Here is a 23595-nt window from a genome sequence, read left to right on the forward strand (position 1 = left end):
AGGGTTGCCACCCGTCCTGTTAATATGGGATCGTCCTGTATTTAAAGATAAAATGATGCGTCCCGTATTGATTAAATACGGGACGCATCATTTTATCTTTAAATACAGGACTTTTTGATTTGCGATTTGTCCCGTATTTAAGATGGTCAGATGGTGTCACGGTGAAATCGTTCCAGATCGGCAATTTAACATTGATATAAGTTGGAAAATTTGCCTATGGTGGGTAAGGGACCGTCTGAAAGGTCCACACATTGTGCTTAAATGTGCTAATACTGTGGAGGGTTGTAAAGGACCGTCTGAAAAGTCCACAAATGGTGGTAAAACTGTGGAGTTTTTTCTATATAAATGTTCAATAAGATGCAATGTATGAATACAATCATAAAGACAAGTACAGGTGAAGGATAAAAATGTATAAAATAAATACAAATTATTAAAAAAAGAAATAAATAATTATAAACCATCCAAAATGTATACATAAGATAAAGAAGACAAATAATCGAAAAAATTAAAATATATTTTTTAACATATAAATGATGTATTTTTTTTTATTTTTTTTTATAAGTCATGGGTCAGGAAAGTTCTCATTTCAGCATATAAGAAAGTATATAAAAATTGGATTAATAACGCATATTAACTCAACGCATTTATTGCTAAAACTGTGGAGGATGTGATTAGGGGCCGTGATCCCCCCCACTTTTCAGTGTCCCTTATTTTAAAACTTCAAAAGTTGCAACCCTAGTGGCCGATATAAATGGCGATAAACATAATACAATTTAACAACAGCAAATCAGATGTACACAAAATGTTGGCTATCCATTGATAAATCTACTGGAAGGTTTTGGAAAGTTAACACTTCTGTTAATCGGCCAAGTGAACACGTTTATCGCCCGATGCCGATAATTGCAAAATGACCCGATATATCGGTCTATCACTACAGTGAGGAACTTACAATGGAAGTGTGGGGTCAATCCGTAAACGTTAAAATACACACGTTTACTCACAGCCAAAAGACATACACAATATGCGTGTAAACATAATTTTAGTGTGATAAAATCACTTATCAACCATTTCTGTGTAGAGTTATATCCAATAACCTCGTTGCTATGACATTGTAACGGCGTAAACCCTGTAATCCCGCAGAAACAACGATTTAAACAACTTTACAGCTCAAACAATACACAAGTTTTAATGGAAGAATTAGTGCTTTTACAAAATTATAAGCGTTACATTTCTGCCTTTAAACCCTAACTTTGTAAGTGCCTCAACCTCGATACATTTAACATTTTTACATTTTAAATATCTCAAAAACAGGCCTGGTCTGGATTAATTTAGCTTTATGTACAAAATACTTTTTACTCTCGTGTTTACTTTCTACATAGGGACTATGATACGTTTTTATCCTCTCAATAATCAAAAAGTTTTGTACGTTTCGACATGACAAGAAAATATTTCAACGGCTGTTTTAACGGCTCAACAGCTTCGTTGCTGTCAATCACGCTACACATCTGTCCGTCTGGCCAATGAGGTGAGGAGGTGGGCGGGCTCAGCACGGAGGCGGAGTCAGTGTCGATGGCCACGGGAAGCGCAGCTGCATGAACGATCTCTCGTTGAACCTGCATATTCGCTCCGTGTTTTTCGGCCGCGGTTCCTGCGAGCGCCGCTCACGGAGCACCCCCGAGGGCAGGAGGCGAGAGAGAGGACTGCGGGGCCGCGGAGGTGCGGCGGAGAGCCAGGCAGGCCAGGAAAGGACGCTCGAGTCCGGTTTGATGCTGGCGGCCCGTCCGGATGCTGCCGCTGCTGCGTTCATAAGGGACCGCTGTTTATCCTAGAAGCGATCGGACGCGTCAGCTTCCCTATTCTCACGTTCAAAGCCGATCGGCTAACGGCATTCGCGAGAGCCCCTGCAGACACGGCAGCATCCTTCCGTACCTGCGGCTCTCCAGCGCCTGACAGGCCCAGAGTCATGGGCAACACGCCGGCCGCCAAACGGGGCAACGAGATGGAAAGCGGTGGGTGTTTTTTCTTTTCTTTTTAACGCTTTAATGTCATTCTGTTGAGTCATCATCATCATCATCATCATCATCATTCTACTCATCGACAAGGCGATCGACATCATAAGATGCTCGTTAAGCCTCGAGAACATCGTCGTGCATGTGCGAGGTTTCAGCAGAGATGATGCTGCTGCTGCTGCTGCCATGGCGATTACAGCCTCAAACAATGTGTTGATGCTTTAATAAGAGTGAGCAGCGCGTTTGTTTGAGTTGGACCCGGTGTATAGTATGTCAAGGGTGTTTATTAGATATAGGGAGGTTTGTGTATATGTGTGTGTGTTTGATGGGTCTACAGAAGGACAGATGTGTCTTAAAGCTGCAGAAGGAATTAAAAAAACTGCATTCTGGTATCTGTGTATTATTGGACTTTTAACACTTAAAATCGTTAAATCTGCTAGTTTTATTTATTTATTTTATTTTATAATTTTTTTGCCTCGCATAACCAGAACTTTGACTACACAACATAAAGTCTGGTCCACATTGCAGATTAAACTGGCTAAGAACCGCCTACATAGACAGGAAGAGATCTTTCGACTGACATGTTTAAAGGGATAGTTCACCTCAAAATGTAAAATTCTCTCATCATTTACTCATCCTCATGCCATCCCAGATGTTTGTGACTTTCTTTATTCGGCTGAACACAAATGGAGATTTTTAGAAGAATATTTCAGCTCTGTAAGTCCATACAATGCAAGTGAATGGTGACCGAAATTTTGAAGCTCCAAAAAGCACATAAAGGCAGCATAAAAGTAATCCATAAGACTCCTGTGGTTTAATCAATGTCTTCAGAAGAGATATGATAGGACTGTTTGAGAAACAGATCAATATACTTTTTTTTTAATATATTAATTCTCCTCCCTGCCCAGTAGGTGGCGATATGCATGTAGAATGTGAATTGCCAAAAACAAAAGAAGAATGTGAACGTGAAAATGAAAGTGGAGATTGACAGTATAAAAGGACTTTAATATTGATCTGTTTCTCACCCACACCTGTCATATTACTTCTGAAGACATGGATTTAACCACTGGAACCATATGGATTACTTTTATGCTGCTTTTATGTGCTTTTTGGAGCTTCAAAGTTCTGATCACCATTCACTTGCATTATATGGATCTACAGAGCTGAGATATTCTTCTAAAAATCTTCATTTGTGTTCATCAGAAGAAAGAAAGTCACACATCTGGGATAGCATGAGGATGAGCAAATGATGAGAGAATTTCATTTTGGGGTGAACTGTCCCTTTAAGTCATGAATATCTTCAATAGTGAATATTATTATTTTTTATTTACACTCGGCCCTGAAATATTTCATCACCTATATATTGCTCTTGTGTAGAGAACATTAGGTTCTTTGCAGTTATTTTTAGGGATGCACCAATTTTTTGGTCTATAGCGATTTTAACAAAACAACTACTGCCCGATACCGATATTTTTCCACTTATCTTATTTTGTCACCAGATCACTGTTTTGCTCAGGACTTATGTTTTATAAATGTACAAAGAGGTACAAAAGCTTTTGTTCTAACAATAAATAATTTACTTTGAACATTAGATCTGTTGAACACATGACAGACCAACATTTTAAAGAGATACGCAATAAAAAATAAAATGTGTTTTTTCAGTTCAAAACAGTAAAACTCACATTTTACATGTTTGTACTGTATATAATAGAACATTACAAATTATATTATGCAAACGTATTATGTTGGGCAATTCCACAGAAATGTCAACCACATCATGGAAATAAAAAGTTACCAAAGGAACAAAACGTTCTTTTAAATTCTATAGTGGTGTAATGGATAATGGGAAATGCTGTCCAGACCGCTAGAGGGCGCCGCTTGCTTACACAGCGCTGACTGAAGAGCTGATTGCAGTCTATTTTTAAATGCAGCCTTTCAAGCTTTTGTAATCACGCAAGACCATATTGCGATTTCAATCATTTTTTGGCCAATCTATTCCTTAAATCATGGATATCTTCTATAGTGAATATGTTATTTATTAGTTACACTCATCATCACCTAAATATTGTTCATGATCAGAGCTTGTGTAGAGAACAACTTGCTGACAAGCCAAAGTGATGTCCGATGTGTGATTGAATCCTTCTTTCGAATAGGTTCTTTGCAGTTATTTTGTCTAAATGGTTCACAATTCAGTCTGATTCATCACTGAAAAAACTGATTTGTTGACTCAACAACCATAACGTATGAAAATAAATCCCTTCTATTCAGAAACGCACATATTTATAACATTTTTAGCTTTACTTAGTTTGCATGAATGTGTCTAACACAAAATGTAAATTATAAGGTGAACTTAGAGTGATACATAGCGTAAATTAATAATTGAGTTCCTTGAACCTTTTTGGCTTAAAAATCCATAAAATTAAGATTTTAAGTACTACTAACTCAAATAATCAAGTACAGAACTGAGATTGTGGGGAATACCCATAATTGGTATTGGGTTTGGTCAAAAGGAACTTACTGGGGCATTTAATTAGTTGTTATTAAGAATACAGAGATTTTGGGGTCTGGGTAGCTCAGCGAGTATTGACGCTGACTATCACCCCTGGAGTCGTGAGCTCGAATCCAGGGCTCCAGCCAGGTCTCCTAAGCAACCAAATTGGCCCGGTTGCTAGGGAGGGTAAAGTCACATGGGGTAACCTCCTCGTGGTCACGATTAGTGGTTCTCGCTCTCAATGGGGCGTGTGGTAAGTTGTGCGTGGATCGCGGAGAGTAGCATGAGCCTCCACATGCTGTGAGTCTCCGCGGTGTCGTGCACAACGAGTCACGTGATGAGATGCACGGATTGACGGTCTCAGAAGCGGAGACAACTGAGACTTGTCCTCCGCCACCCGGATTGAGGTGAGTAACCGCGCCACCACGAGGACCTACTAAGTAGTGGGAATTGGGCATTCCAAACTGGGAGAAAAAGGGGATTAAAAAAAAAAGAATACAGAGATTTTAGCTCTTTTTAGTATTATTGATGTTGTTTACTTAAATTAGTTTTATTGTGTAAAGTCAACATTAGGGTGATTAATGTTGCCTTTGGTGAAGTTGGATTCAGTTCAATACATGTAATTTTTTCATGCAAATGTGAATTTCTGTAGCTGAAGTGTAGCTATGTATATTTTGAGCCAATCAAATAAGTGTGGCATACCTTTATAAGTACATAAAGTTGAATGAATTGACACATTTGTGCATTTCTAACAAAGGTTTTCTAATTATGCTGACATAAAATTACCGTAAAATGGAATTTACCTCACAAATATGATGCAAAAATGCTTCACATATATTTTAAGTAAATCTAACAAATTTCACAAATCATGGAAAATCATTGGCCAACAAGGGTGGGACCCCTGTTTAACCTGTTAACCCAGGGTCATTTGTAACCATGGGTTAAGATAATCTTGTTCCATTTTTCATACATGTTTCTTCATATTTGACCCTGCATTAGTGATTAGGTTGTCACGTTTCGAGATTTCACACTGTGTATGTGTAAAAACAAAACATAAAAACATATTTGCATTTTTAACTCGTTAATAATGTTATTTGGACAGTTTCCGCAGAATTAGAACGGCCGTCATTCACAAAGTTAACACCTTCCGTGCACCTTGCGTATTCATTTATTAGATATTTAAAGCTACCAATAAGAGTATAGTGTACACTCAGCTTTGTTTAACATATATTACCATGTTTAAATCCATTCTGCAGAATTTCTTGCCAAAATCTGTGTAGAAAATGGTACAAGAGTCCACAGGTTCCATCTGGGCCTGTTGAAATGGAACACCCGTCATTTACAAAGTTCTACACATCCTCAAGCCCTTATGTTTTCATTATTCAATATTTTGGCTAAATTTTAGAGCTATCAGATTACGTGCATGCGATTAATTAAAAAAGTTTTAACGCGTTAATTTTTCTTAATCGCGATTAATGCATTTACCGTTAATACAGCATAAGCACTTGTGTGAAGGGAACCTTTGTAATGTGTCCACCCGGAGTCATTACACTGATGCACACACCACAGCGCCAGAGCCCTTCTACCTAGATGAGCCTACAAGCTTAGCATAAACATAGCATAACGCAGTGGTCCCGTTGACATTCTATGGGTGGTACTGTTGTAATACTCTCCTATGATAGAGCCGCGGAGGTTATCTCAGTAAATAAAACAATCTCTGACAGCGCTTTCCTGTCAGTGATAAAATGATGGAGAAAAGAGCTCGTAACGCTATTTGATGTACAAAACAAGCCCAGATGGGACTTGTAAGGTGCATTTTAATTTCCACAGAAGCAAGTCAAGTCTTAACTATCACCAAAATGTAGAAAGAGACATTTTTGTCTGGAAGCGCTTTTCATGTGGAGTTCAAAGCTCAGGCGTTGACGCTGTGACGCGAATCATGAACGCAGCTTCACGATTGCTGTAACAAAGCAGATAGTCACAGACTACCTGCAGATTCATATTGTGTAGATTGAGAGTTTAAAAGATTTAATGCCCATTGCAATAAATATGCAACCTATGGGGAGTAATTCTTTCAATTAGTCAACCTCCCGCTTAGACTTTGGGAAACATTTAATGTTACTTGAATTGGTGATATTTTAGAGCATTTCTATCTTGATATTGTGGAAGAAAATCTTTGTTTGGAAAATGTTCATGGGGGGGATTAGATAGCTCAGTGGTAAAAGATGCTGGCTACCACCGCTGGAGTTCGCTAGCTCACTAGTTCGAATCCAGGGCGTGCTGAGTGACTCCAGCCAGGTCTCCTAAGCAACCAAATTGGCTGGTTGCTAGGGAGGGTAGAGTCACATGGGGTAACCTCCTCGTGGTCGCTATAATGTGGTTCGTTCTCAGTGGGGCGAGTGGTGAGTTGTGCGTGGATGCCGTGGTGGATGGTGTAAAGCCTCCACATGAGCTGTCTCCGTGGCAACACGCTCAACAAGTCACATGATAAGATGCGCGGACTGACGGTCTCAGACACGGAGGCAACTGAGATTCGTCCTCCACCACCCGGATTGAGTCAATATGCCACCACGAGGACTTAGAGCGCATTGGGAATTGGGCATTCCAAATTGGGGAGAAAAAGGGAAGAAAAAAATAAAATAAAAATAATAATAAAAAAAAAAGCATTACATTGTTACATATTGTTTTGTTTCCTAAGATGGAAATAAATGCATTTTGACAAGAAAATAAGTATTTATAGTGTCAAATTTCAGCACTTTCAAAATCTGCGATTAATCACGATTAACTACAAAAAATTATGCGATTAATCGCGATTAAAAAAAAATTATCGACTGACAGCACAACTACATTTATATTGCTTTCAGCTACAGCCCAGACCGAATCTGCCAACCTTTTTGCCCCATATTTTGCTCTGATTTTAGGGGGGAAATGTCTGCACATTCCTTCTGGTCCTGCTTATAACCTTGATAGCCAAGCAAACATTTCTGCCATAAGTCCTGTCTCCTGACTGTAGTGCTTAGTCAACTGTCTGTCTCTCCTTACAGTCAAAGAGTTCCTGGCCTTTGCCAAAGAAGATTTCCTCAGGAAATGGGAGAATCCTGCACAGGTGAGTGGATTGGAGGGAACGGCGTTAAATATTAGATGGTTCTACCACCTCCGTGAAATGCACAGTAATGTTACATGATTATTGGTACTTGCTTAGACAATTATTACCATTACTGTTGCTCATACTTTGGGTTAGTGACAATTTTGATTGTGCTCCTCAGAACACGGCATGTCTGGAGGACTTTGACCGGTTGAAAACTCTGGGCACGGGGTCGTTTGGCCGTGTGATGTTGGTCAGACACAGAGAGACCGGGCAGCACTACGCCATGAAGATACTTAACAAACAGAAGGTAGGCGGAGCTAATGTGGATGACATCACAATGAGAGGATGCGGTTTACATAAAATGGTTACATAAACATTTTATTTTGGCAATTCTCATTACTGTAACACAGTCATTTATTACTGTATAAATTGACTGTAATAAAATATTTTGATTTTATTTGATTGAATACACATCTTTTATGATGGACATGTTTTCAGCTACTGAGTTCAAAGCCTTTTTGATACTTTTTCTGGGGCTTAAAGTAAAAAAATGTCAAGTGGTGTAACCGTCTGGAGACCGTAAAAAAAAGTCTCATTAAAAGCTGAAAATCTAGAAGAAAAAAAAAATGTTATGTTTTTTCTTAAAAAATAAGCAGTGAAACATTTTTATTCTAAGTAATGCTGTTCTCGTTTGACAAAAAAATAAATAAATAAATTAAATAAATAAATAAAACATAAAACAGACCCAAAAGAAATTATTTTGACATTTTTATGAAAAGGGTCGTTTAGTTCAGGTCATTTGGTGTAACACTGAGAAAACTGTTTGATATTTTTAAAAAAATTAATAAAATATTCACCTTTTTTCAAATGTATCTTTACATTTCGGACATTCTTATTCTCAAGCTGCATGGAAAGTATTTTAATACATTTTACTTGATTGTTAGACCACCTGACATTTTTAATGTCATTAAATATATTTTTTTTTGAAGAAAATACCATAAAGGTTTTTTTATTTATTTTTTATAAATTTTTTTATGGTGAAACCAAATATTACATTTCTATGAACTTGATGCATATTTTTTAATCCAGATTTTTAAAAGATTTCTCATTTTTATCAGTTCAGACAAACCTGATTTCTCAAATATTTTAATTTATTTGTTTTTTTCATTACAGAAATACAAATTTGTGGGTAAAATATGCATAATTGTCATGAAAATGTCAAAAGGCGAAAATCTTAATGGCCCTAAAAATAAGCTTGATTGTCTTTAAGCTTGTTTTTTCTTATTTTATTTGATTTAGGGGTGAAATATGACCTGAACAGGTTCGTTACAGGTTTCATGACATTCACTCATTTATTGTTTCTTAGGTTGTGAAGCTGAAGCAGATCGAACACACTCTAAATGAGAAGCGAATACTGCAGGCCGTCAGCTTCCCTTTCTTAGTGCGACTGGAGTACTCCTTCAAGGTGCGTTCAGTTTCAGCAGAACAACTGGTTAATACAGGCCACCACATGCAATGAACATGTTTGTGTGTGTTGTTTTAGGATAATACTAATCTGTACATGGTGATGCAGTATGTTCAGGGAGGGGAGATGTTTTCACACCTGCGTAGAATCGGCAGGTTCAGGTAAACTTATTTACATTTTACTGAAGGGAAATTCCTTGCAGAACAGCAGCAACGTTAAACGTAAAGTGAACAAATACAAACAAGAGTGCAACTATTAACTGAGGTTTGTGAAAGAACTTGAACATGCTCATGTAAATGTGTATTTGCTCTGTTTTCTTGGCCCTTTCTCTTATGTAGTGAACCCCATGCACGGTTTTATGCTTCACAAATAGTTTTGACATTCGAATATCTGCATGCCCTTGACCTGATCTACAGAGACCTTAAACCAGAGAACCTCCTCATCGATCAGCAGGGCTATATCCAGGTAACTAACAATGCTTTCAATCTCACACTGCTCATAATATTACCAGCACTGCCCTATCATGGCTTTCAAAGAAACATTTGTAGTACAGATATATCACATGGATCATACTGTATGTCTGTGCCACCTTTGTTTCAGGTGACAGATTTTGGTTTCGCGAAGCGGGTCAAGGGTCGCACGTGGACATTGTGCGGCACACCTGAGTATCTGGCCCCAGAGATTATCCTCAGTAAGGTAAGCCACGTTGTCCCGGTTTCTCTAAAGAGACTGGTCTGCCATGCCTTCCTGGAGCCAAGATGGAGTACTGACATTTTACACTCTTTACAAGAAATTGTACTTTCTCATAGGGTTATAATAAGGCTGTGGACTGGTGGGCTCTGGGCGTGTTGATGTACGAGATGGCTGCTGGTTACCCCCCATTTTTCGCTGATCAACCCATTCAGATCTACGAAAAGATTGTCTCAGGAAAGGTGAGCTTGCCAAGACTGCTTAAACTGGGGAGAAATGATCTGAAATTGAGTTCCAACAACTCAATTTAGCAAGTGTTTTTGAGTTGTTACATTCAGTGTTGCCCTGACTTGTTTGGAGCTGTTTTGTATTATTTTGGAGAGGCGCAATCATGACTAGTAACCATGTTGAGTTTTCATCCAGACGCTGACCGACAACAGCACTCGACAAGGGTGACAATCAACACAACACGCAAATCAATTAAGGCCAACATATTAGCACTGAACATCACAAAGCAAGTTACCAAAATTGACAACAACATGTAATACAAATAATGCGACTATATAATTTGTTCATGCCGCTGCACATCGTGGAAATAGCAATATGTGGGTGTTTCTTCAACTTCGGGCAATTTCATGTCCCAGGGGTTGACTTTTATAAAAGGGGTCATGAAATGCTCTTTTTTATAGTTTTATTATCTTCCTTCAGGTCCACTGATAATGTTAGTAAAGTTATTTTTTGTTGTTTTTTTCACCAAAATAGTCATAATTTAGTAATATATGATCATTTTCCACCCTGTCTCTGACCCTCTGTCTGAAACACTCGGTTTTGGCTTAAGCTTCTTCTTTAAACTTCAACATAAACACCCACTGTTGCCCCTTTGCCCCTCAAATACAGCCATATTTGAAACTCTATTGGAAGAGAATGTACAAGCTCCACAACATTATAAAACTAAATTTTTAGTCAGCACCATAAACTATCAAACAGTCATGACATTAGAAATATTCATGAATGAAACTGTTTATTTACCGTTTTGAGATCGGGTCCAAGTGTTTTTATCTGCCTCATCCTTCAATAACAGTTCCTTTGCAAAGCTTGAATCATATTATGACTAGTTCACAATCCACGCCGATATGAGCTGATAAAACATACAATCCACGCTAAAATACGCTGAAGATCCATCCACGTGACGCACACACACAGTCCAAACACGGTGTGAACTAGATGCACACATGTCCAGTTTCCAGTATCATCCTGCACTGAAATGCTAATCGTCGGAAATGCATCAATACGGTCAAAGACGTCCATCTAGTGCATGTTTACATTTAAAAATAGCACATATGAGTGAAATAAACTGTTCATCTCAAGCACAACAGTAAACACTCAGCACCATAAACTTTTAAACAGTCATGACATTAGATATATTCATGAATGAAACTGTTTACTTATCGTTTTGAGATCGGGTCCAAGTGTTTTTATCTGCCCCATCCTTCAGTAACAGTTCCTTTGCAAAGCTTGAATCATATTATAATGGTTCACAAGCAATCCACGCTGACATGAGCCAAAAAAACGCACATATATAGTCCAAAGCAGGGTGAACAAGATGCGCACACACATACTGTACAATATCATCGTACAATGAAGCACACATTGCTGGAAACTCATCAAAACTGTCAAAGACGTCCATCTAGTTCGTGTTTACATACACCAACAATTAAAAATAGCGCAGATGGGTGCGAGAAGGCGTCCAGGACGCGTTTGTGCTCCAAACAACAAGAGGCAGAGCAGCTGAATAAAACAGGGTCTCCTTTTCAGAGTTGTAACTTGACATTGCATCTTTAAAAAGTGGCGCGAGATACATGACAATGGTCAAAGACGTCTGTGTAGTGCATGTTTATATACAAAAATAATTCAAAATATAGTCCAGATTGGTCCCCTTTGGTGTTCAGGAATAGTTAGTATGCCACACCAGTCCTGTCTGTCCTGCTCTCTCTGTTTATGAACAGAAGCGCCAGTGGGTGGGGCCAAGGATATGATGATGTAAATTAGGTGTTGATGTTTTATCGCTGTAGAGGCGGTCATGAATTAATGAGTACCCCTTGTGTGGCAGTGAAGTCGCATAGGTAGAGAACGAGGCGTTTTTGCAGCTTGGTTTCAATAAATGCTTTTATTGCGTTATGGATTAAGTTTTGAGCTCTGAGACATGTTTTTATAGTACAATGACCTCTTATTTGTCAAAATATCAAGGGAAATTTTATTCCTCATGACATGACCCCTTTAAAACAAACAGATTTCAACTTTTTTCTTTTTGTTATATGAAAGTCACATTAAAACTGATTTTTTATCTTGGTACTTTTTAAATGCCTTTTATGTATAGAATATATATATATATATATATATATATATATATATATATATATATATATATATATATGTTTTTTTTTTCAATTTGGAATGCCCAATTCCCAATGCTCTTTTAAGTCCTCGCGGTGGTGTAGTGACTCGCCTCAATCCGGGTGGCGGAGGATGAATCCCAGTTGCCTCCGTGTCTGCGACCGTCAACCCACGCATCTTATCACGTGGCTTGTTGAGCGCGTTGCCACGGAGACATAGCGTGTGTGGAGGCTTCACGCCATCCACCGCGTCAACCACGCTCAACTCACCACAAGCCCCACCGAGAACGAACCACATTATAGCGACCACGAGGAGGTTACCCCATGTGACTCTACCCTCCCTAGCAACCGGGCCAGTTTGGTTGCTTAGGAGACGTGGCTGGAGTCAATGTATAGATTTTCAAAATTCTAAAAAGAAAAATTATTGCATGTTTAAAACTATGATAATCTTAACAGAGTGAAATAAAACAACCATTGCAATATTTATTGTGAAAAAAAAAAAAATCTATACATTTTTCTGAAATTACGACTTTCTCACAGTTGTGGTGCCACACCAAATAATTTTAACCCTAATAATGTTTTTTTTTATTTAAGTTAGTGTACTTGATAACCAAGTGGACAAAAATGTCTGTGAAGAACATGCTTGAGACTAAGAAAAATCAAGGGAAATATCAATTGTGTGCAGAATATTTTTATTGGGCGTCATTTTCAATCAAGCTGTCATTTTCCCAAATTATGCAAAAAGTGTGAAAATATTATTTGTGTGTATTTAGGAATAATAACATTTTAGCTATGAAATTAGCCTTAGCAAGACAAAGGAGGCAGCCAAAAACATCAGTATCATTTCCAGCACAAAATTCTATTAAACACAATATAGTATTTGAGATGTGCTGGAAATTACACTGTGGTGGGAATTTTCACGATTTTCAGAAAAAAATGACATAAATATCCTTTGATGCATGTACAAACATTGTAGGACATTGTTAGTAGCGAAATTAAATAAACTAGTGAGAGTGTGAAGAATGTTTTAATGAGATTCTAGAAGTCCACAGTGCTACAATGGCCAGAAGAAACACCCATATATTTGAATTAATCATCTAAAAAATCCAACCAATAAATGTTCTCAAACCTAATACAACCTTTGGTACAGCCTGAATTCCCAGCGGACTAAGCCAAAACCATTTCAGGTTTTTACTTTTGTTCTAGAGTGTGTAAATATACTCAACATGTGACCAAGTAGTTTCCCACTACAATCCAGACCATTGCATCATAAAGCAGAAGCCACACTTTACTTACAAAAATATCTCAGGAAATCACATGAATATTTCTGTAAAAAAAAAAAAAAATGCAATGTAAGATTTAGTTAACATTGCTCTGAATGTTAGTTGGAGCTCATTGCAGCTGTGAGTGTTCAAAAACAGGATGTATTTTACACCCATTTTAGTCTGACATAACATTTAATTTAGCTTAATATTAGATTCAAAGCACCAAAGCTTTCTAATCTCATTTATTTCCCATGTCAACCATCTTAAAATAGATTAAACACAATAATGCAAAGTCATTTTAACTCCAACCAGCCTACAATCTCTTAAAGGAATAGCTCACCCAAAAATGAAACGTCTCTCATGATTTACTCACCTCTAATTAATCTCAGATGTGCATGACTTTCCTTCTTCAGCAGAACTGAAGTGAAGATTTTTATAAGCACATTTCAGCTCTGTTTGTACATAGAATGCAAGTAAACAGGTGCCATTAGACTGCTGGCTGTTTGACAGTCCAAAAGTCATATTTAGGCAGCATCAGGGTTGTGGACTCGAGTCGCATGACTTGGACTTGACTTGGACTGGAGTCACAAATTTGATGACTCTCGACTCAACATAATTAAAGATGACTTGTGACTTGACTTGGATTCGAGCCCTCCGACTTGAAAAGACTTGATACCTTCTACAAACAAATATCAGAAATGTACATTTAAAAATGTGCAGCAAATCAACGATTCATTTTACCCAATAAACAATTCATTTTCATTCCACGCTCCACATTCAGCCAATCAGAAATCCAACCAATCCACTTCCACGAGAGTAGGACCAAGTTTGAAGATTGCGCATTCAAGGTGACAGACAAAATGATAGCAAAGGTCATTTCATTTGAATATAAAAATATAATATCAAAGGCAACAAAAGGATTGCAACATGTAGAACCTGTGGTTCAAAAATTACAGATGCTTTATCAACAACGTCCAATTTTGTGAGGCATTAATGAAAAGGGAAACCACAGAAAAACCTTGAGGCTCTTTAAATAACAGAACTTCCTGTCCACTGAGATATTTCGAAATTTGCAGCAAACACCATCATCTTTCTATTGCTTGATTTGACCCCTACTGCGCTTTTTTCTACACTGTTTACTTGTTTGCACAAGGTCCTCGAAGTGCTTAAAGTTAGCTTTTAGAAATGTAAGTACTTGAATACCTGGAAAACCACCTTTTTTGTTGAATAGTGCTTGAGATTAAAACAGAACATTTCTTCCGTGTAATGTGTGTCCATCAAAGATGAGATCCCGCACTCCACTTTCATTGAATAATGTGTCTTTTAATATCCTTCCTGTTCTTTACAGTCAGATAAAACTACATATTAATTTTAATGGCAAATTGCATGGATGAGCTAAATAAAAGTGAGACTTCTCTCTCATTAATAAACCAGGGCACCTGCATGAGTTTGAACAGAATAATTAATTTAAGTGCTTTTATAAAATTATAAGCTTCACATTTCTGCCTTCTGACCCCTTCAAAAATTGCCCCATTGACTGTAAGTGTAAGTGGCTCAGTTTAACCTCCATTTTTGCTTTTTTTAAGAAATGGAGGGAGTCAAAATTTATTTTTGTGGTAATCAACTTTATGCCACAAATACTGTTGATTGAGCTTAACTTGTAATGAACCCGGAATATTCCTTTAAGACACACTTGTAACTTTCAAGCACATCCCAAGGCAAACTAATTGAACTGAGACAGTTCGGTGCTCTTAGTGAAAATATACAGTATATCTCACATGACATTGAACTGGGAAGTGATGAACATACTTTAAAAGCCTTCCTGATATAAATGTATATACATTTAATATAGTAATTAATACTCAGACACTAATTTGGGCAAAGAGCACTAATGACTTGTTGAGGACTTGAGACTTGTAAACAATGACTTGGTCCCACCTCTGGGCAGCATAAAAGTAATCCACACGACTCAGTTGACGATGATCAATAAATGTCTTCTGAAGCAAATCAATAGGTTTGTGGAAAAATAAATCGATAATTAAAACTTTAACTTAAAAAAATCGCTTCCTGCCAGCGACGCATCAGTGATATAAGCGCAATGGCGCGGCCACGCGAAAAGTCGGAAGCGCGCACTTTGTTTACAACAGAGGAACAAACGTCACGCGAGAGTTAAGTCATTTATTACAGCAATACAGCGCTGGCCGGAAGTAACTATTTAAAGTTAATAAAGTTTTAATTATCGATTTGTTTCTTACACAAACCTATCGGTTTGCTTCAGAATAGGGCTGAAATGATTAGTCGACGTTGTCGACAATAAAAAATTGTCGACAGAAATGTTCATGTCGAATAGTCGTTTGATCTCTTTTAACGTAACATGAGATCACATTAAACTCTGGGGCAGTGGTAGCTCAGCGGTTAAGGCTCTGGGTTACTGATCAGAAGGTCGGGGGTTCAAGCCCCAGCACTGCCAAGATGCCACTGTTGGGCCCTTGAGCAAGGCCCTTGACCCTATCTGCTCCAGGGGCGCCGTATCATGGCTGACCCTGCACTCTGACCCCAGCCTAGCTGGGATATGTGAAAAAGAAGAATTTCACTGTATATGTGCAAATGTGTGATGAATAAAGAAAATTATTATTAATTATTAATGATGATGTGTGAGAGCAGCACTGCAGTTCACGACTGATTGAGGAAGAATTACACAGATCACAGACACACTCTAAACTTTCCAAACAGCTTCAGCTGATGTGGATCACAAAGTATGAGGGAATTATAATGTCCCGATCTAAGGGGGAGAGATTGAAACTGCACACTCTGTCACGGGACGCTCATCCCTCGAGCGCACACGCTTAATGCAGTTAGATTATAACGTGATGACTCGTGACTTATTGAATCATAATATATGTGTCACTGTGTGTTTCTTATCGTGAAGAACATTGTCAATAAGCAGCTTTATTAATAAGAGAGAGTTTGTTTTTTTGAGAGTTAAAGATGGATTGACGTGAACAGAAAAGTGAGAGAGGGTAGTCTTCGCCCCATTACACACTGAAACAAAATACGCTTTTGATTTGTTTTTGTTTTGGCTTGATTTCTAATATAAATATCTAAAACTCCTTTAAAACAACGTACATTAACTTTAGCAGCTATACTGCAGAAGAAAAAAATCCCTTTAATTCAGTGAATGTCATTTAGAGGTATTTGTAAAAGATGATTTTGTCCTCTTTATTGTTAGTAAGCACGTTTAATTCAACCTATTATGTCAGGGCACAAGCTGAATAATCGGTTAAGAGCTCATGATTAATCGTTGCAATAATCGCTGAATAGTCGAATAATCGTTCTAATAATAGTTAGATTAATCGATTATCAAAATAATCATTAGTTGCAGCCCTACTTCAGAAGACATTAATTGATCGACTGGGGTCGTGTGGATAACTTTTATGCTGCCTAAATATGACTTTTGGACTGTCAAACAGCCAGCAGTCTAATGGCACCTGTTTACTTGCATTGTATGGACAAACAGAGCTGAAATGTGCTTATAAAAATCTTCACTTCAGTTCTGCTGAAGAAGGAAAGTCATGCACATCTGAGATGACTTAAAGGAGAGTAAATCATGAGAGGCGTTTAATTTTTGGGAGAACTAACCCTTTAATCATTAATGAACTATTCTTCAATCATACCAAACAACATGACTTTTTCAGAATCTCTCTCTTTCGGATACAAATGTCTAAAGTCAGAATTAACGGGTGGGTCCATCTGTGTTAAAAATAGTACTCAAGTACTTAAAAGTATTTTAAAATACAACTATTTCATTTCTGTATTTCCACAGGTACGATTCCCCTCTCACTTCAGTTCTGACTTGAAGGACCTGTTGAGAAACCTGCTGCAGGTGGACCTGACCAAGCGCTTTGGCAATCTTAAAAATGGAGTGAACGACATCAAAGGACACAAGTGGTTCTCCACTACTGACTGGATAGCCATTTACCAGCGGAGGGTGAGAAACACACATTTCCATTCATTCACTCAATGTCACTTAAACTCATTTGCTTTGCTTCAGTTCATATTGACCATAGTTGAGGTCGACACTGAGTGGTAAATGTTTATTCAGTAAATATGTTCAGTCGCCTACTACCATGGACTCAAGCTTCATAAAACCACCAGTACACAGTTTTTGTCATTAAATACATTTGTATGTACGGAACTAATTCGTATGCAGCGAGACGCTCGTAAGAGAGCAAGGCATAGTCAAGACACAACCGGCAAAAACATCCACCTCTGGGGACGCGGGCGTCTTTTTCAGTGTAAGCATGTGCTAGATGGACGTCTTTGACTGTTGCGTTGTGTATCGCTGTTTTTTGCAGGGTCTCATGCAGTAACGATGCCTTTCTTTAGATGCTCTGTCAATTTAAAAGTTAATTCAACCTTTAAAACGCATCTCGAGACCCTCGCGTTCTGTTTTATGAGTTGCACTGCACCTGTTTTAGAGAATGTAAGTCATCATCAGTGCTCGGCACACATCCAAAATTCGAATCTTAAATCGATGAATATTCAAATGTAAAATTTTAATTTGACAGCCTTACAAACCGCTCAACCGTGTGCGAGACGATTCGGCATGCGAAAAAACGAAGTACACCAGAGCCTTAAGCAGTCTCCCAGCCTCTGCACAAGAACGGGAAACTGCTCTTTATTAAAATGCATTAATAAAAATAGAATACAATGATTGCATCATTACGTCTAGGGATGTGTACTTTAATGTGCAACTAGACAGGGCCGTTTCAGAGCATTCTGGCGCCCTAGGCGAAATCCCTATTGGCGCCCCTATTCTGGGGGGGTGAGGGGGTGTTTGGGGAGCCTGGCAGCGGCCTCATCTTTGGCGCCCTCAAACCCCCCCCACAGCAGGTGGCGCCCTAGGCGACCGCCTAGTTCGCCTAAGCCTAGAAACGGCCCTGCAGCTAGGTAACGCAATAACAGAATTTTTACCACAGTGTGCTACCATAAACTGCTGTTGCGATCGTTTGTGCGGATTTCTCCTCGAGAGTTGCATCACACAAACACGTATACAGAAGTGTGCATGTCCAGAGTCTTTCTTGCAAGTCAGTCCACTGTTGGGCATCTTTGGACACACTCTTGGGAAGTTATTTTCAGTCATGATAGTGCAGCTCCTAACTTCTTGAATGGGGGAACACAGAAATCTCAAAAACAGTCGGTCAAGATTAGATCAAAGTGCATATTTCAAATCAGCAGTAAAGTCTGACAACGCTGGTATCATTATTGTGCTTCTTTAACTCAGATTACACTACAAAAACGCAATTTGTATAGCGCATGCGCGTTCTCGAGTTGATTGACAGGCGATGTCTGTACCTAAAAGGTGATTGGCTCTTTTAATTGTAAGGCGGGACTTCCTTTCTACATCCGGTGGATGCTCCAATTTCTCCCATTCATTTGAATACCACCAGTCTCTGCAAGGACGACCTTGTTACCGTCAATATTTCATCAATCATCAGCTGCTGTTTACATTTAAATATAATTAAACCAGGATCTTTTCACATGAATGCTGCTTTACAACCATTTAAGTGTTGCTGCTACCAGATTTTAAAGTAACGGTTTCTGTCCAAATTTTCAGCCCTTTATTTGCTTTCGGACGAAAACCGAAAATAGCATTTTATTATATCAATTTTGGCTGAATTGCAGGACAGTTGATTTCACTGGGAGGGGCTAATCAGTGTGACGCCATAAAACAGAAACCAAGTGACCAAGAAAATGTAATTGGGGCAAAAACTCGAATTAATAGAGCGCAACAGTTACCGCCCAATTTTTCAGCCGTCTGGTTCCGGAAGTATTTTCCCCATTCATTTCTTCCATAAACTTTTAATAAAATCCTTCATGAAAGAGTTGTGAGCCATGAACCAAACCAACCAGCTCCGAGGAGAATCACAACAACTCCAACTTTGTTTTGAGGCAAAAAAGTATTTGAAAATCAGACATAAAGACAACGGTACAAGACTGTGTACTTACCGTCTTTCATGAGGGCACGGACTACAATCCCATGAAGCATTGCGAATGATGTCATTGAATAAAAAACGATGGGAATATATAAAACTATTGATTTTAGGTTGTTAGTTATAAGTATAGAAACAATATATTTTACGTTTATGCAAAATATTCCGATATGTGAAAATATATACAGTAAGTAGTTTAAGGGTGAAGGGAGACCGACTCGATTATGTCACTCATAGTGCATCCGGTCACTCCGAGGCACGTTTCGTGGGTTTCGTTGGACGCGGTTCTCTGATTGGTGGATCTTTCTCTGCTGTACCATTGTTTAACATGTATTCCACTATCAAACACGATTTTTAAACGATGAAGTAGAGATGATAATACTTCCGGAACCAGACTGTTGTGCCTTATATAGGAGAGATTTCATCGCTTGGTTTCATCACGTCACACCTGGTTTGGAAAGGGTTTTTTCATGCTTTATTGAGATTTTTATACTAAAAACTAAACATAATACGAAACAATAATAATGTGTGTGTTTTAACAGGTGGAGGCCCCATTTGTGCCTAAATGCAGAGGTCCTGGTGACACCAGCAACTTTGATGACTATGAGGAAGAAGAGATCCGCGTGTCGTTCACGGAGAAGTGTGGAAAAGAATTTTCCGAGTTCTGAAGGAAGAGGTGATAGAAATAGAGAAAGAGAAAGGAAAGAGAGAGAGAGAGAGAGAGAAAGGAAAAGTGCATGAATCTTAAAACCGATCCTTCCTCCTGTTAATCAGCAGAGAAACCAGCGGAAGAATGCAGAGAAGACCTCCAGGGATAAACAGTGAGGCCTTTTTCATCTCCTCTGTTTTAATCATGTTTGTAATTTTCTCGTCTTTTTTTTTTGTGAGATTAATCATGATGGATTGGAGAGGGTGTAATTGTCGGCCAGTGGACTGGGATTGCTGTTACCGCACAAAGAGAGACGGGGTTAGTTATAATCTTCAACAAGTGGTGCAAGATCTTCACTAGGCCACCTTAACAACCATGCAGAAAAAATATGTATTCCTGTGTAATAACCGAAATATTTTGGTCCTGTATACTGTCATGTGTTTCTTTATTCTTAAAAATGCAGTGGAGGGATGACATAGTGAAAAGAAGCCATGGTTTCATCATATGAGCACCTCTTTACATATATTTCATTTTTTCTTATTTCAGCTATAGGTCCACCACTCTCTGTAAAATGTTGACTGATGAACTTTGAACTTACACCAATGAAATGTGCCATGAAATCCTACAAGTGTCAATATTTTGACTCATCATCAGTTGTTACATTGATTAGCTGACAGGTAGGCATTAGCTGATGAGTACACAACCGACTGACAGCCTTTACTGTGTCACGCCTTCGTGCAGAAGAGGGAATGAATGTTTTTGTTGTGTTTGTTTACTATTGTTATTACTCTAATCAATACGGTTCACATTGGGTTGCATTTATAATACCTGACAAAACTGCACACACTTTGTGCGTAATTCACACGGGGAAGCCGTGCGGTCGACACTCTCCAGCGAGTCGCTGCATCGCCCTCAGTTTTTCGCCATTTCTTCCCCCTTTTTTCTTCCATTTCTGCATTTTTAAATAGGCAGAGTCTTCTCTCTGAATGGGTGCAGTGCATCTGGCTCCTTTTTGGGTGAGAATTTCTCACACGCAAGTCTTTAACTCTCTAGGCTACAGATATTTCCGAAGCTGGAGGTCAACTCAGTGGATTCCAGTGCTTACTCCTGAGGACATGGTTCAAGTTAATTGTGATATTTTGCACCACAAGAATCATTCCAATAAAGTATTACTCAAAATACCAAACAGGCCTTATGTCCTTTTTATGTGTGTAATAGTGGAAACATTTGCCTTCAAGTCCTGAAGTGTGTAGTGGGATATTACACCATTTTTCCTGAAGAAGAATGAGGGATGAGGGGGCACTATTCCACACCCACTGCTCCAGAACTATGTATGTATGTTTCAACCATCAAATTCAAGAAGAAACACTCTTGCATTGTTTATTACCATGATGGTATTTCTTGAGCATATAAAACAGCAGAGAAATCACTGGATCAAAGGACTGTAATGAGATGGCTGTCATTATAGATCCTCCACCATGTTTAGTAAAACCAAGCCTCCTGTTTACATGCTCATGATACCAGGTTATGCGTTTTTGAGCATTAGCCTTGGACAGGAGTGGTTTCTGAAGGGTAGCACTGCCAGAAATGTGGTTTAGCATCTTGTAAAACGAACTTTATATTTTATATTCGGTCTATATATGTTTGCTTTGATTTTATTGTGGTTGCTCTTTCTGCAGTTTATCCGTGCTTAGAATGTGCTGTTTTTATTTATGAGACTGTTGCTCTTATATATATATATATATATATATATATATCCAAACACTGTAAATTCCTTAATGTGCTTATAAAACTAATTACACAACTTATTGTATTGTTCTTGTACATATTGAATACATCATTCAAACATTCTCAGTCTAAGTTGGAAAAAGTATGTGAACCCCTAGGGTAATGATGTCAACAAATGCAAATAAGTGTCACGAGTTGGCAAACCTGGCATCCAATGAATGAAACAAGATTGGAGGTGTGGGTTAGAACTACTTTGACTTATAAAAAGCACTCAAACATTTTGAGTTTGCTATTCACAAGAAGCATCTGCTGACGTGGACCATGCCTCGCAAAAAAAGAGATTTCAGAAGACCTACGATCAAGAATTGTTGCTTTTCATAAAGCCGGAAAAGGTTTCAAAGTTATCTCGAAGAGATTAGATATTCATCTGTCCACAGTTAGACAAACTGTCTATAAATGGAGATGATTTAGTACTATAGGTACTCTCACTAGAAGTGGCTGTCCAGTCAAGATGACTCAAGAAGGCTCAATGAGGTAAAACAGAACTCTAGAGTGACAGATAAAGACTTGAAGGAATCACTGGAACTGGTTAACGTCTCTGTTCATGAGTCTACTATATGGAAAACATTAAACAGGTATGGTGTCCATGGCAGGACATCACGAAGGAAGCTGCTGCTTTCCAATAAAAACATTGCTGCGCTCCTGAAGTTTGCCAAAGACCACCTTGACACTCCACAACACTACTGGGAAAATGTTTTGTGGACTGATGAAACTAAGGTTGAATTGTTTGGGAAGAACATGCAGCACTACATATGGTGTAAAAGGGGCACCGCATACCAACATGAAAACATCATCCCAACGGTGAAGTACGGTGGAGGCAGCATCATGATTTGGGGCTGCTTTGCTGCTTCGGGCCTGAAATTTTTTTTATTGAAAAAAAGAATATCAAATTGAGTTGTGTATTTATTTATTTATTTTTTACAAAATGTAATTAATAAAACTTAAAAATAGATATTTATGTTTTTTAAAGACTACTCGATTCAATTTGATAGAATTTTGTTATGAACTTAAAATGCATAAATCTTAAAATTATTTTACATTGACCCATGTCATTTAACCCCATATAGAGGCATCTAAAATGTTGTTTAAATTAATAAAGACATCGCATATTACAAATATGTTACATTTTAACAAAATTAAAATATTAAGACTTTAAGACTGGACTCATTCTACACCTTTTTTTATGTTTACGCATTTCAATTTCATCACAAAATTCCATCAAATTGAATTGTCGATTTTAACTAAAATGAATAAAACTTAAAAATAGATATTTTATGTTGTTAAATATTACTCAATTCAATTTGATATAATGTTGTGAAATTGAAATGCATAAATCTTAAAATTATAATTAACCAACGAGCCACCTGTCATTTAACCCCACTGAATATAGAGGCGTCTAAAAATGTTATTAAAATTATATAGACATTGCATATTACAATTACGTTGCACTAAATGTTTTAAGCTTACATTTCTTACCACAATAATGTGTTAGCAGCTGGCAGAGAGAGTTTTTAATTAAGATTGGACTCATTCTACACTCAAAATAATAATAATAATAATAATGTTAAGATTTACGCATTTCAATTTCATAAAAAATGAATCGAAACTGAATACATTTTCAACTAAATTAAAACGTAAAAAACTTTTTTGTTTGTTTTGTTAAAGATTACTCCATTCAATTTGACAGAATTTTGTTATGAAACTGAAATGCGTAAATCTTAAAATTATTTTTTATTTATATATACATATAGACATATATTATAT

At 37.9% G+C, this 23595-nt stretch overlaps 1 pseudogene; it reads left to right on the top strand.

Moving 5' to 3' along the window:
• The first annotated feature begins 1561 nt into the window (after positions 1 to 1561).
• Positions 1562 to 21229, top strand: LOC127444193 (cAMP-dependent protein kinase catalytic subunit alpha-like; annotated as a pseudogene).
• Positions 21230 to 23595: the final 2366 nt, after the last annotated feature.

The sequence above is a fragment of the Myxocyprinus asiaticus genome, chromosome 7 (genome assembly GCF_019703515.2).
Source record: "Myxocyprinus asiaticus isolate MX2 ecotype Aquarium Trade chromosome 7, UBuf_Myxa_2, whole genome shotgun sequence".
NCBI lineage: Eukaryota > Metazoa > Chordata > Actinopteri > Cypriniformes > Catostomidae > Myxocyprinus > Myxocyprinus asiaticus.